Here is a 16,508-nt window from a genome sequence, read left to right as displayed (position 1 = left end):
ACCAATGTGGTGCCAACCCAGGACAAGGGCGTAGCTACCATAGGTGCAGGCAGTGCAGCTGCTATGGGGTCCAGAGCTGAGAGGGGCCCACCTTCCCTGTCAAAGTTACATGCGTTATATACATTTTTCGCCATTGGGTGGTACGTAGGGGTCCTTTCAAACTTTTTCCTTGGAGCCTGCAATATATCTAGGTATGCCCCTGTACCTGCTCATTGTAGTGTGGTATAAAAGTAACTGTAGGGCAGTTCATATTATAATGTTATATAACAGGGCTGGCCAAACCGGTCCTCGAGATCTACCAACAGTTCATGTTTTCCAGGCCTCCTGGAGAGCTGTAGAATTGTCAGTTAGGAATGAATGCAGCACATCTTAATTAGTAATGACTACACCTGTGCACCAGCTAGGTGCTCTGGAAAATGTGAACTGTTGGTAGATCTTGAGGACTGGTTTGGCCAGCCCTGTTATATAATATGAACCGGGGCACTGTAATACTGTAATGAGGCACAATATGAATGGGGAGCACTATATATCATAACGTGAATTGGGGATACTGTGCGGCATAATGTGTACTGGCAGCTCTGAAATGTGACATAGGGTGAACTTAAGCACTACTGCGTTTCGCAAAAGAAACTAGGGCACTACTATGGGGCATAACATTTAATAAGGCTCTACTATGGTTCAGAAAATGAACTAGGGCACTATTATAGGGCATAAAATTAACAACTGCTGCAGAGAAGTGTCTCTCTAGAAGCATTGGGATGGGGCCCCTTCAAAATGTTGCTATGGGGCCCACAAAGTTCTGGCTACGCCCCTGACCCAGGATATACTTGGGTTGGCACTGTTCACACGGCATACGGGTGCAATGTCTTTAAGGTAGGCGCTTGGAGATGACATCATCTCCAAGCACCGGGAAATCTGCACCCGGGGCGCATGCGTCATGCTGGGGGCAAGACCAGCACTCTGGCAGCTGCCAGGCTGCCCACAGCATCCGTCTCTGTACCATGAAAGGACGTCGCATTCATGCACGCGGCTTCCATTCACCTTCACCCGACACTGCTGCTGTCTGCATAGCAGGGCAGACATTAGCGGAGACTGCATGCTCCTTGTTGCCCAACTTCCTGACCACCCGCAGGACACTGCTGTTGGGAGGTATGGGTATCTCACATTGCTGTAAATGGGTCCCAGGTCGGATCACCTGGGTTATCTGTTCATATTGCTCCTTAACACGAGTCTTACTCATGTTCAACACTGGGTTATTTTTTTTGGAGCCGTTTACACTTAGGCCCAACACAGGTCGACCCGCCAATAACCCAGGATTTTGAGTTGGTGCACTTGCGGTGGTGAGTATGCCTAATCCCTAACCCTTCCCTACTGCCTAACCCTAACCTCCCCACCCCTACTGCCTAACCCTAACCTCCCCTTCTGCACCTAACCCTCCCGCAGCCTAACCCTAACCTCCCCACCCCTACTGCCTAACCCTAACTTCCCCTTCTGCACCTAACCCTCCTGCAGCTTAACCCTAACCTCCCTTCACCTAGTGCCTAGCCCTTACCTCCCCTCCTGCAGTCTTGCAGTAACTTAACCCTCCCGCAGCCTAACCCTAACCCTCCACTGCTGGTCCTTGCAGAATGTTGGCATTCCACATATTGACACTGTGAACATGATGACATTCTGCACACACTGACATGTTCAATGTTGACATTGTGAGATCTACACTGTAAGTTTAAACATTTTGACTACATCCCCCTTCTGAGACATGCACCTTATCACAACAGAGTAGAAGGACGCCCAAATACCTCCCAACATGACCCTCTCCAGGAGGGACACAATGCTCTGCTTCTGGACTTTTCTCTTAATTTATGATTGATGGCACCTGTGTTGAGCAGGTTAATGGATGAGAAAAGTGTTATACCACAGGTGCCGGCAATCATACAGTAAGAGGGAAGTCCAGGAGCAGAGCATTCTGTCCCTCCTGGAGAGGGTCATGTTGGGAGGTATGCACCCATAATTATAAAGTACCTAATAATAAAATAGTAATTTATTCAAATATCTTATTGTCCTTTGCATTGTTACATGGTAACTACATCTTCATTACTGGTAGTCCTAATTAGAAATCCTAATGCTATTTCCCTTTCCTATTCTTGCAAATCATAAATATGACTTAAAACCAAAGGGCTTTGCAGTGGAAGAGTTGCTGTACACTTTTTTTGCAACTAGAGTTCTCCCAAGAAATGCCACATGGTCTTCCTGGCAACATTAATTGTATAATAGATTAGAAAAATGTTTACCAGCTGAAAATGTGAGGCAGAACTAAACACAGATTTTTTGTATTACTGAGGTCTGCTGCTATGACATCTTGAAGGGGCTGTTGTCAGTGGTGGATTTCCCACTTTGAACTTTGGGCACGTGAGGCACGTGCCTAGGGGCGGCACTTACTGGGTGTTGGCTTCCAAAAATGATGAGGCCAGGGGATTTTTTTTAATATACCACTGATGGGAGTGGGACAATGGGCAGCAAATTGTGATCATGGAACTGGTTGTGGGGTGTAGTTTGGGGTGCTTTGGTGGCCTTGAGGCATCCGGACTAGCCCAGAAATGATGGGGGCAATGACATGATTGGGAGGGAGGGTGGGTGCGGAAGCCAATAATGTGCCCAGGGGCGGCCTGACCCATAAATCTGCCCCCGGCTGTTGTTTTTGTTCTTCAGGGGAGGTGGTTGTTAAATAGACAGTTAAAAGGTCGACAGTAAATATGTTGACACCAAAGCTGCAGCTTGTTGCCGGTCGTCACTGCAGGCGAGGCACTACCCGGGGAAACACGCAGGTATTTGCATATATATTGCTGGATATGCTGTGGCAACAAGTGTGCTCTTTATCTGTGAGTGTCGCACCTCCGGCTATGTGAATGTAAGTATATATATATATATATATATATATATATTTCAAATGGGGGAGTGTGCTAGTCCCTTACTTTTCCAGGGGTGCTCGGACACCTAGAAACACCCTTGGTCAGGGCCCCTTCAGAATGTTGCTATGGGGCCCATAAAGTTCTGGCTATGCCCCTGCCTCCCACACTATAGCTGTTTTCTGTTGGTGACTATTTGAACCTTGTACCAAATAACTTAGTGTTACACTCTAACTCTCAGGACCTCCAAAAGACCAGAAGAAGTACACAGGTCACAACTACTTATACACAGAATAAAACCAAGATTCCAACCTCTTAAAAATTCACACTTGGAAGAGTTATAGAAGTTTATTACTTGGGTTGTTCACCTTCCCTGTATCTCAGTACATTAGTTACTGTAGATAGTTGCAAATGAAAACATCTGGGGACTCTCTGTTTGTACTCTAACTGTATACTTTGTTACATTACTGTAATTCAGGCACCAACATGCTAGTTAGTGATTGTTTAGATGTTCATAATAAACAGCTTGGTTACACTTATAAACACATCTTCTGTTTCATAACAAACAAATCCTTCTTTGGGGTCTATTCATGTAGCAGAGAACAGCAGTGTTTTGCGTTAAACATGGCTTTTCTCTGCTTAGTGCCTATTCATAGAGTGGGTTACTGTGGAGAAGATCATTACTTCTCCAGTGGCACCCTCGATCCATGGCTGAATCACATCATCATACTGTAGTATGGTGAGTGCTTGGTCATGAAATAGCGGACTTTGGAAAATCCATCTCAGGATGGCGATTAGAGGTTTGTTAGGGGAGAAGAGCAGTGAAGTCAGCTGTCTTCTCCTTGTTCTCTCCTGCTGACTTTTCAAGCTCCAGCCAATCAGAGGAGCCCAGATGGGGGGAAAAATTTACTCCCCCCACCACCGCCACTGTCTGAATTGTATGTGCCAGCAGCAGGGTCTTCTGCTGACTGCCAGCTGCCTGCTCTGCCCCACAAGCCCGATGTCGCTATATACCGTGATATGACCAAACATATGAATATGCCAGGTCACTGCTGACTGCCAGCTGCCTGCTCTGTCCTCAAGTCCGCTGCCGCTATATACAGTGACTTGCCTGACATATGCATATGTTGGGGTCACTGCTGCTTGTCTTTAAAAATGCGGAAGCAACAGTCTCCATATAGTTTAAGACATAATTGCTTGATGACTATGGGGGTAATTGAGAGTTGATTGTCTAAATTTAGCACATCTTCACTCATTTACTCTGACATGTGAGGAGACGCCCAGCACAGGGCTAGTCCACCCCTCATGTCAAGCCTCTCCCCGCACAGGTACAAAAGCGTCATACGGCAGCGATGCTTTTGTACCTGGCGAGTCGCTCCCTACCTGACTTAAGGCTATATTTTTATTCATAAGCATTACCATTCCTCCCACATCTCTCCTAATCCTGCTACCTGTTCCCATTATTTGAAGGTCCAGTGCGCAGTGCACATTGAGGTAAGCCTATGTCACACAACAATTACCACCACTTCTTCATCCTAAACATGATCAATGGGACTCATGGCACTGAATCATAGAGAATTGCTTCCAAAGTCCTTTTGTGTTTTTCTTTAATGCCTCCTGCTACTTATAATTGCACTTGTTTTCTGCTGAGAAATGTAATTTTTTTTAAACCATGTGTTTTATAGGACTTTCCATGTTACTTATTACAAAAGTTTTTTTGTTAGAAAGTCAATGGATATATGGACATATTAGCAGGACTGGGTTAAGGTTTGTGGGGGCCCCAGGGCAACTAATTTGTGGGGACCCCTTCCATTAAAATTGTCACTATGCTGGCGATGTTATTAGAAAAGTATACTGTGTAAATACCACAAATGTGTTACACACACTGTAGTGTCCCCAGTTCACATTACACCAAATATACAACCCAGTTCACATATGCCACAGTGCCCCCCAGTGATTTAGCTACATGTGGGGGCTCCAGGGCAACCAACCAACCCAGCTGCCATGTTGTTAGTCTGGTTGTGCATATTAGATATAGTGGATAGGTACTGTAACACTAATAATAGGCTATGGTAACACAGTACACAGCATATTAAGGGAGTGTGCCATCACAATATAGCATTTTTATAAATGTTATGCAAAATGTTCCTAAGGAATAAACAACAAAAATGGTGATTTACTGCAAGATAACTGTAATAAAGCTGATGCCGTGCAGTGGTGTGTCTATAATGGATGCAGTGTGTTCGGTGCCCACCCATTTCTTTAGTACTCATCTCTCCGTAGTCCGGCATCTGCTGTGGTCTGCAAAACACTCAGAGAATGGTGCAGCAGGCATTTTCCCAGCATTTTGCGCATACGCAGTAGGGGAATCGCTGGTAAAATGGCCACCACGTCATTTCCCCAGAGTCCTGCGCATGTGCAATAGATTATAGCACTGCGCTAGAGTCTACTAGTTCTGTCGCTCACAGAGACTAGACTACGCTGCTGGCAAGAGAGAGAAGAGGGGGCTTGGATGAAGACTGCTCACGAGCCCCCTCCTCAAGGGGTCTGTTTACTAAGCCTTGGATGGAGATAAAGTGGACAGGAGATAAAGTACCAGCCAATCAGCCTCTAACTTCCATGTCTCAGGCTGTGTTGGAAAATGACAGTTAGGGGCTGATTGGCTGGTACTTTATATCCGTCGACTTTATCTCTGTCCAAGGCTTAGTAAATAGGCCCCTCACTATGGGGTATATTTACTAAGGTCCCGATTTTGACCGAGATGCCGTTTTTTCTTCAAAGTGTCATCTCGGTAATTTACTAAGCAAAAATTACGGCAGTGATGAGGGCATTCGTAATATTTTGGAAGTCCTCGAAAAAAATCACGAATCAATACACCATCGGTCAAATACGCCTGCAATTTGGTAGAAATCGGGAATTTACTAAAAAGTGCAAAACACAAACACTGCCGACAATAGCCAAACACTGCCGTGATGAAATACAAATCGTGAAAAAGTGCTAAAAAAAAACAGACCTGCTTTTTTATCCAGTGTTTGTATAGGCATGCACGGATCCATGAGATCCGTGCATGTTTTTCAGTGGGAAGGGGTGGGAAATGTTTTAATTTTTCAAAAAAAAAATGCGTGGGGTCCCCCCTCCTAAACCAAACCAGCCTCGGGCTCTTTGAGCCGGTCCTGGTTGCAAAAATATGGGAAACAAATTGACAGGGGTTCCCCCATATTTAAACAACCAGCACCGGGCTCTGCGCCTGGTCCTGGTTCCAAAAATACGGGGGACAAAAAGCGTAGGGGTCCCCCGTATTTTTGAAACCAGCACCGGGCTCCACTAGCTGGACAGATAATGCCACAGCCGGGGGTCACTTTTATACAGTGCCTTGCGGCAGTGGCATCAAATATCCAACTAGTCACCCCTGGCCGGGGTACCCTGGGGGAGTGGGGACCCCTTCAATCAAGGGGCCCCCCCCCAGCCACCCAAGGGCCAGGGGTGAAGCCCGAGGCTGTCCCCCCCATCCAATGGGCTGCGGATGGGGGGCTGATAGCCTTTGTTGAAAGTTATGAATATTGTTTTTAGTAGCAGTACTACAAGTCCCAGCAAGCCTCCCCCGCAAGCTGGTACTTGGAGAACCACAAGTACCAGCATGCGGCGGAAAACCGGGCCCGCTGGTACCTGTAGTACTACTACTAAAAAATACCCCAATAAAGACATTACACACACACCTTGAAAGTATAACTTTAATGCATACATACACACCACCATATACACATACTTACCTTATGTTCACACGAGGGTCGGTCCTCTTCTCCATGTAGAATCCATGGTGTACCTGTTGAAAAAATCCTACTCACCAAATCCAGTGTAGAGGGCTCCTCGGGTAATCCATTTGTAATCCACGTACTTGTAAAAATAAAAAAACGGACACCCGACCTCGCACTGAAAGGGGCCCCATGTTTTTACATGGGACCCCTTTCCCCGAATGCCAGAAACCCCCTCTGACTTATGTCTAAGAGGGTTTCTTCAGCCAATCAGGGAGCGCCACATTGTGGCACCCTCCTGATTGGCTGTGTGCTCCTGTACTGTCTGGCAGGCGGCACACGGCAGTGTTACAATGTAGCGCCTATGCGCTCCATTGTAACCAATGGTGGGAACTTTGTGGTCAGCGGGTGACCGAAAGTAACCTCACCGCTGACCACAAAGTTCCCACCATTGGTTACAATGGAGCGCATAGGCATTTAATCTGTCCAGCTAGTGGAGCCCGGTGCTGGTTTCAAAAATACGGGGGACCCCTACGCTTTTTATCCCCCGTATTTTTGGAACCAGGACCAGGCGCAGAGCCCGGTGCTGGTTGTTTAAATATGGGGGAACCCCTGTCAATTTTTTCCCCATATTTTTGCAACCAGGACCGGCTCAAAGAGCCCGAGGCTGGTTTGGCTTAGGAGGGGGGACCCCACGCAATTTTTTTTTTAAGTTTAAAATTTTTTTATTTTTTTTTTACAAGGTGCACAATGAAGCCCAGCACGGATCTCTCAGATCCGGCCGAGATTCATTGTATTAAAGTCGGCAGTGTTTTACAAGTCACTCACGTAAAACACTGCCTAAAAAAACGAATGACATCGACATCGGAAAAAACGAAAATGCAGAATACGGCAGCTTAGTAAATTAGTCGTAATCAATTCAAAAAGTTGCATATTTACACTTTCGATGTCATTCGTGATTGAACTTTGACCTCAAACGGGAAAATACGATTCTTAGTAAATTTACCCCCATGCCTCTGATGGCATGCACTATTTTTCTGTGATTATAAATTCATAAATAATACCCAGTCAATTTTCCAGTTAGGTTCAAAATATTTGGTAAATAATATGTAACCTAATATAAGTGAAAGAAAATTATTCAGATTTTTTTTGATATTTTCCTGTAGACTGTTCAACAGAAAATGAACTTTAAGGAATAAAATAACTATCTGTTGTTTATTAGTGCTCTATCTTTCCACCACACAAAGCAAACATTTATTTATTTCTTTATTTATGCTAATATTACACAATTCCAAATCCATTTAATCTTTTCTACAAATCTATGCATTGTACAGATTTCATAACTAAAGTTTAAAAAGAGAAGCGATTTTAAAACCAGGCCTGGATTAAATGCCTGACTTTAGTGATTACTTCTAAATAAGAGTATGTAGTGATGCTGCTGTAACAGGTGCAGAGGAAGGCAGCCCGTTCTGCTGTGAGAGATGGTCTCCTTACATACAGTACTATGCTCCCCTCCTTACAGAAGCATGATCCACCTTCCTTTGTTTCCCTCTCTCTCTCCCCTACTGTCTAATAGACATAGACACTGCTCCTGCCTTGCATGCCCAGCTATCCTGCACTGCAGCACAAACTAGGTCTCCTCCCTTTCTACATTCTCCCACCTCTAATACCTTGAAACCCCCCTCTACCACCACCCAGGGGAAGAGACGCTCTGCCCAACTTTCTGCCTGTGCCAGCCCCATTGGGTTCTCCCTCTGAAAAAAAGGAAAGAAATAAAAATTTCTCCCAGCTTGTCTGCTACGGGAAGATGCGGTACATGCGGGATCTGCAGGAGCTGGCAGCCTGAGGAGGTGAGTCTGTGGATGGGAGAGGCTGTTATCCTGCATCCATACAGCTGGGGTACCCCTGGCTTCCACCTAACATATGTCAGGGCAGAAATATTATTAACTTTCACCTTCATGATCTATTATTGTGTTATGGGTTTGAATTGTAACATATAAGGTTCTGGCAGTGTATTCAAAATGTGTTGCTATTTGTGTGGGAGCTGAAGGGTTAAGTTTATCATCATGATGCAGACAGAGCAAGAGAAATGAATCAGAGAATCTAGTGTGATGTATGGAAGGGCTTGCACATTGCTGTATTCCCTGTTAGGTTTGCAATAGCCATTGAGTGCTGGAATCCCCCCTGTGTCACAGAGGTACGTGTAAAAGCAATGTCATGCCCTCATTATCATACACTTCTCTCCTGCTATCCCAAGGGGTGGAGGCTGGATTTTTAACTATGTTTTGTTTGTGTTCACATTACATTCCTAGGCTGGATTTGTGTTCCCAATGCCACATTACATGGGCACACTTCCTGGACCTAGATGCTATAACGTGTCACTCTGCATTTGTCTATAGGTGGTTACAGATTCTTGTAATGCTTGATCTTTGGAATGCTTATACAGTATAAACTGCTACATCTGCAAATGTCTTAATAATGAATATATAATAATAAACACAAGTCATTGTTCTCCAAAATTCTCATCTTGAAAGATATATATATATATATATATATATATATATGTGTGTGTGTGTATATGCACACACTCTGCTGATGAAAACTATTTTATTACATTATTCTGCCTGTCATCTGCTTATATTTAGTGTATTATAGATTATGTAAAATAAAATTGTGCATGTCTTTTAGCGCTATGTACAAGGAAATTAGGTAATTACACAGCTGCAGGACTATTTTGTCCAGTATCCAAGCGCTAGTATGTGCCTTTGGGTTACATCCCCTAGTGTAGGACACCTGCACTCTGATAGGGTGCAAATATATTGCAGGCAGCTGACTATACTGCAGTGTTGACCAAGCTCTCTCATTTCAGAATGGGTAACCATAGATGGCTTTAAATAACTTTCTCTGGTGTGCGCCATTCATACAGCCATTAAGGAAACCAAGTAAAGGATTACATTTACCAGCTCAAAATAATTGTAATTAAATGCCACTCATATGGTGAGCTAGATGCCAGCGGTTCTGCAGGCTTGAGTAAACCTCTCTTTAACCTCACTCAATACCTGTCAGGACATCCAGAAAATATATGGTCCAATGGATAGTTTTCTGTAATCACAACACTGTGCATGCTTTGCCTGTGTCCGTTGGTTTTTGTCCTAATGCCAAATAACTCACCGTAGTGCTGCAGTGTTGTCTGTTCTGGTGCTGCATGGGTTACAAATGAGCTGGGATAGAAAGTCATTTGAGGTGACACCAGCTCCATGAAGGCTGTGTGACGTTTGGTGACAAAGTTTCCAGGACTCGGTAGCTGATCTCTTCCGATACATGGTGGAAGACACCAATCGCAGCTTGTAGCCTGAAGTCACCTGTATCCATGGCATGCAGTGGTTTGTATGCAGTTGCACACATACTCATTTCACCAGCTTACTGTCAACTTGTTCTGCTGCAATAAACAGACATTCTGGATGGTCTGTGATTGTCACTTTGCAGCAGCTAGGTGCATTAAATTGTCTCTAGGGCTGGTTGGACACTGGCATTCTTTAGCAGAATGTGAACTTGCTGTGCTGAAATGTATTGTGATTCAGGTAACTGACTCTAAATACCTGCTGCTCTTAGGTCATCTTTCCATCATAGTGGCTCCTTTGTGACATAAGCAATGCAAATACAGTGTAACTATTTTACTTGTGCCACTATTATTTCAATGAACTGTGTTTTATTTGGTTTCTATGATGAAGGATAATTCTCAAGAATTTCATTGACAGATCTACTTAGCTTTTGTAGGTGGAGAGAGTGTGCTTCCCAAGACCTTGGTTAAGGATGGTAGTATTGATCATGGTGTCACATTTTATTTGATACTAAGATTGGGTGCTAGGCATATGAGGAACAATGTTATGTGAGCTGACAGATGTTGCATTGTCCCAGAAGATCCTGCAGACTCTACCCCTCCTAGCACAGCTGTTCTGTCACTTGCATTGCTGAAAATAATGCAGGCTATTTTCCTCACTTCCAGCACTTGGGGGGTTAAACATATTTTGCCTTCATGTGCCATGAGTAGAATGAAAAGGATATTTTACCATTATTTTAGGAATTATGATACATCCTTAAGAGTAAAAATGTAGCTATGAAAATGTAAAATGTCCAGTACTGAAATATTGCTCTTTGCAGCACTTCTTATTCCCAGTACACTACAGCCTGACTTCTGCAATGACAGACTGGATATAACCAGCTGCTATCTTCACTGTAGTAAAGCCCTTTTACATTTACACACTTTCAGAAATTTTACTTGAGTGCTGAATATATCACCCCTTTATTATTCCATGCATATATGTGAGCAGTAACATCTGTATTATACAGTGGCTCAGAATAAGGTGGTGTACTAATCCAACAGCGAACAGTGAATACCTGTCAGGTACAGAGAATGCCTGACAAGCCAGATTGAATACAGTAATAGAAAATGACACTGATAAATACAAGTTGATAGGAAACAGGACATCAGGTGTAGCACAGGAATGTGACAGGATGGATAGGTCATTGAGGGCATTAATTGGGGTAATGAATATATAAATTGAAGTAGCTACTTCCTGTATTTGTTTCTGGAAGTTACTACAGTAGCTGCTGATGAGTATTCTGTCACATCTGCCTGAGAAGAGTATCCGTGGCAACCAACTGATGTTCCAGTGCTGTGGTACCTTATCAATTCCCTGCATATTGAACAGATAGAGTATAGGTAAACTGATTTAACCCAGTGCTGTCTACATTTTTTTGTTACCAAGGGACATATTTTTCTCAGACCCACATATTAAAGTCTTACTATTGAGAAATGCAGTTTATTCTATGAAGCACACATGCACAAAATACGAATATGAAACATGCAAAGCATATCCATCAATAGTACATGCGTTTACTGCACCATGGTGGTCATTCCGAGTTGTTTGCTCGCTAGCAGTTTTTAGCAGCCGTGCAAACGCTATGCCGCCTCCCACTGGGAGTGTATTTTAGTTTAGCAGAAGTGCGAACGAAAGGATTGCAGAGCGGCTACAAAGTCTTTTTGTGCAGTTTCTGAGTAGCTCTAAACCTACTCAGCGCTTGCGATCACTTCAGACTGTTTAGTTCCTGTTTTGACATCACGAACACGTCCTGTGTTCGCCCAGCCACGCCTGCGTTTTTCCTGGCACTCCTGCGTTTTTCTGAACACTCCCTGAAAACGGTCAGTTGACACCCAGAAACGCCCACTTCATGTCAATCACTCTGCGGCCAGCAGTTCGACTGAAATGCTTCACTAGACCCTGTGTGAAACTACTTCGGCCGTTGTAATAGTACGTCGCGTGTGCGCATTGTGCCGCATACGCAAAAGTGCCATTTTTTTGCCTCATCGCTGCACAGCGAACGAATGCAGCTAGCGATCAACTCGGAATGACCACCCATGTGTTCTTGACAGATACACACCTTTACATTTTATTGTAAATGCTCAACAAATATGAACTTTCAGCATATGGAACACTACAAATTGCTTTGCAATTATCTATACATTTAGAACAAGACCAGCAGACAGAGGCCAGATACTGAAAAGCGCATCCACCATACAGAACAACAGAAGTTGTACTGTGTACTGTTGTACTAGCGCATACATATAAAAAAGAGCAGAAAATAAGAATCACATCCAGAATACAGATAAAAATGGTCACTAGGCAATGTCACTCTGATGCAGAAATGTAAACTTGGTAAACTAAAATTCATTGGAATTCAATTAACTGACTAACGCCCTCATTCCGAGTTGTTCACTCGCTAGCAGTTTTTAGCAGCAGTGCAAACGCTATGCCACCTCCCACGGGGAGTGTATTTTAGCTTAGCAGAAGTGCGAACGAAAGGATTGCAGCGCCGCTACAAAAAAAGATTGTGCAGTTTCTGAGCAGCTCAAGACTTACTCCTAGCTAGCGATCACTTCAGACTGTTTAGTTCCTGTTTTGACATCACGAACATGCCCTGCGTTCGGCCAGCCACGCCTGCGTTTTTTCAGACACGCCCGCGTTTGTATCTGACACGCCTGTGTTTTTACACACTCTCTGAAAACGGTCAGTTACCACCCAGAAACACCGGGTGTAGTATGGTATGCCGGCGGCCGGGCTCCCGGGGACCAGCATACCTGCGCCGGGAGCCCAACCGCCGGCATACCGACAGCGTGGAGAGCGCAAATGAGCCCCTTGCGGGCTCGCTGCGCTCGCCACGCTACGCTCGCCACGCTGCGGCCACGATGGCGCGCTACGCGCGCCATGCTATTTTATTCTCCCTCCAGGGGGGTCGTGGACCCCCACGAGGGAGAAAAAAAGTGTCAGTATGCTGGCTGGCGGGATTCCGGCGTCGGTATACTGTGCGCCGGGATCCCGACAGTCGGCATACTGAAGACCACCCAGAAACACCCACTTTCTGTCAATCACTCTGCGGTCAGCAGTGCGACTGAAAAGCTTCACTAGACCTTGTGTGAAACTGCAATGGCTTTTGTGAAAGTAAGTCGCGCGTGCACAGTGTGCCCCATACGCATGCGCAGAAGTGCCGATTTTTTTCCTGATCGCTGCGCTGCAAAAGAAAGCATATAGTGATCAACTCGGAATGACCACCTAAGGCATCTATTTACTAAGCCTTGGATGGAGATAAAGTCGCTGGAGATAAAGTACCAGCCAATCGGCTACTGTCATTTTTCAAACACAGCCTGTGGCATAGTAGCTAGGAGCCGATTGGCTGGTGCTTTATCTCCAGTGACTTTATCTCCATCCAAGGCTTAGTAAATAGGCCCTTAAGTACTGCACCTACTCTTCTACTTAGGCCATCCTTTTGTGATTAGTCTATTTTAAAACGAATGAGGGTAAAAAGTCAGATTGATCTTAAACATACACAATAAGCTGCATCCCTACTAAACACAAAGCAAGATCCACATTCAGCTACTCAGATACACATTAAATTCACAACACACACACACACACACACACACACACACACACACACACACACACACACACACACACACACACACACACACACTCGCATACGGATGTGGCTGGATCCACACTGAGGGGCTGATTCATAGTTGTTCGCAAATAGCAGTCTTTGGACGCAGAAGCTGTGCTACGATATATAAAATATGCAGGAGGTATCATCACTGCTGGCTTCTGTGATCCGCTGCTGCATCTGATTAACTGGGTGGACATTGGACATCTGAGTAACCTGAGGGTTAAGGCCCATACACACTAGACAAGAAAATAAAAGATATCGCTCAGAAGGGCCATTCTGAGCGAGATCTTTTACAATCTCGTCTAGTGTGTACACTCAATGTCGTTAACGATGCACGCTACCGCTCATCATTAACGACCCCCTCCCTCATCTGAACAGTATAGACAAGGGAGGACCTTATTAATGAGGGCTATTAAGCAGCCCTCGCTCTCCCTTGTTGCTCCCCCCACCATTGCTCCCTCCCTGCCGGCATCGGCAAGTGTGTATGCTGGGTTCCCGCCGCCGCCAGTATCGCCAGGTACACACATTGGTTAGTGTGTACCCGGCATTACTCAGGATGTCCGGAGAAATTACGCTATTTGGGCCAGTGAAGCTGAGGTCATTGGCTTTGGTACACATATAAAATCCATTATATATGTAAAACTGCTGACCGCTGTCCAATTAGCCCCTAATGCAGCCTGCTGGCACTTCTTATCAGTTTTTTTTTTTCAGGACCTCAACAGACACCACAAAAAATCCCTGTTAAGTAGCCTGTTATCGCAAAGCCGGCACTGTTAATGTTAATACATAAGTCCGTGAACTTATCATGGATTCTATGGGGTATATTTACCCTGGTGTGAGTTTTTTTTTAGAAGTGGAGATGCTGCCCATAGCAACCAATCAGATTCCACTTAACATTTATCTAGCTGCTTCTAGAAGATAAAAGCTAGAATCTGTTTGGTTGCTATGGAATGCTTTAATGGAATTATAAGAGCTAATGGAGTGATCGCCGGCTGCCAATAGTCAAAGTCAAAGCCCGACGCGCTATGCAGAAAGCAGTCTTGCAGCACGCTGCATGGCTACCTCTGTACTACAGGTTGATTTTCAAATTGATGAAAATCGATTACAAAAATTTCGTAGTAAATATACCCCTTATAGTTTAGAAACCTTAATAGTTTTCAGAAGAACGTTAACACCAATAATATTTAAAAATAATTATGGAGTATAATGGAGATGTATCCCAAGGGATGGAAAAATGAGCAGAAAAAGATCACTGTGAACACCCAGATGGACTGACTCCTACTGGAATGTATCATCCTGTAGATACTTTCATAATCCTAAATCCCTCACAAAAATTGTCCCTGGATACTGTAGCATGGATTCACGTACAGAAACATGTTAGGAAACTAGGGAATAGAATCTAGTACAAGACTGTATAATATTGATGGTTTTATTAATAGTACCAAGTGCAGACACATACAAAGGGGGGATGTATCAAGCCTTAGAGAAGATAAAGTGGAGAATGTGCCCAAAGAAACCAATCAGCTTCTGTCATGCCATAAAATGTGCTAGATATACTGTATGACAGAAGATGTTTCCTAGCTTTGGACAACTTCTCAACTTTTCTCTCTCCAAGGTTTGATACATCTAGACCCCCCCCCCCCCACCCCAAAAAAAACAACTCCAAAAGTAAAACATGAAACCACTATGCAGTTTAGTTCTCCTATATTCAGAGCACCTACCAGAAATCAATGGAGAAATAGCATATCATAAAAATAAATAGTGGAAACAAGTCAACTACATGTCACGGTAATTCTCCAACAGGTGCAGATGGAATGGGGCAGTCTGGCTGTAGAAGTATCGTATCTCTTGATCTCCGGCTAACACGCTTTGACCCTTCATGTTTAGTAAAAGCAGATCAGCAAGAGTCAGTCCATATCTTATGTGTGTTTGCAGTGATCTTTCTCTGGTCATTTTTCCATTCCTTGGGATACATCTTCACTTCACTCCATCATTACTTGAAGTACTGTTGGTGTGAAAGTCATTCTGAAAACTATTATGATGACCAGACTAGACTATTATTGTTTTTATCTTTCTATGTTTTATCATGTTTCACATTACTTCTGTTCTGGGAGAATCTTAATTTGTAAAAATAAGCACTAAAGACTAGGGTGCCTATTCATCCAGCCATGATGATTATGTATCCAACTTGCTGCGGGTTGCTGTGGGAGATATTAAATTACCGGAGCAATTTGCGACTGCTCCGAAAAGCAGCTGTTCCCGCGATCAGTAACACTGCGGTAACAGTTATACTCGGTACCCACGATCTGGCTTAATTGAGGAGGCAGCGGAGGGATCTGTTCGGATCACTTTCCACAACCTCGGACCTCCTTCCCATAGGCAGGGGCAGCGCTTCAGGAAAAAGTGCCATCTCCATATGGCATTTGTTCTCACAGGAAAATTCCCAAACCTTTAAGTTTTCAGTTTGCTGACTATTAGGCACCCCTAATAAGGAATGGGCCCGTTACATAAAACATTCGGAAACTAGCATTTCTGTATGTGTAACTGGCCCTGAGTGATGAGGTTAACATCGGTGTAAAAGCGTCAACCCGGATCCAGTGACCCAGGAATCCTACACGGCTAGCTTACAGGGTTAGTCCCAGGAAGGACCTGGGTTATGGGGCAGTGTGAACAGGTAACCTCAGACCCGGGTCCTGTACACTGCATAGGGAGAGCGGCAGTGCAGGTGCTTGGAGATGATGTCAGAGGTAAGCCTTGGCAATATCCTAGGTCCAGTCAGCAGTGTGTACGGGTTTTAAGCCGCTGCGACATGGCTTGAAGCCTGTGTTCAGTGACCTGGGGTGGACCCGGG

The 16,508-nt window shown here is 44.5% G+C and overlaps 1 protein-coding gene and 1 long non-coding RNA gene across 6 annotated transcripts in view; one reads left to right on the top strand and one right to left on the bottom strand.

The window, feature by feature from the left end:
• Positions 1-16,508, bottom strand: part of LOC135036201 (uncharacterized) — a 226,984-nt gene that overhangs the window by 170,683 nt on the left and 39,793 nt on the right. The window lies entirely within an intron of this gene.
• Positions 8,237-16,508, top strand: part of DLGAP3 (DLG associated protein 3) — an 856,617-nt gene continuing 848,345 nt past the window's right edge. For all 4 annotated transcript variants that reach the window (XM_063954417.1, XM_063954415.1, XM_063954413.1 and 1 more), the window contains exon 1: positions 8,237-8,505. The gene's annotated coding sequence lies outside the window, so the exon portion shown is untranslated. The remainder of the gene's footprint in view (positions 8,506-16,508) is intronic.

The sequence above is a fragment of the Pseudophryne corroboree genome, chromosome 2 (assembly GCF_028390025.1).
Source record: "Pseudophryne corroboree isolate aPseCor3 chromosome 2, aPseCor3.hap2, whole genome shotgun sequence".
In the NCBI taxonomy this organism is placed as follows: domain Eukaryota; kingdom Metazoa; phylum Chordata; class Amphibia; order Anura; family Myobatrachidae; genus Pseudophryne; species Pseudophryne corroboree.
The sequence above is the reverse complement of the archived record's forward strand: the minus strand, read 5'-3'. Positions and strand labels throughout refer to the sequence as shown.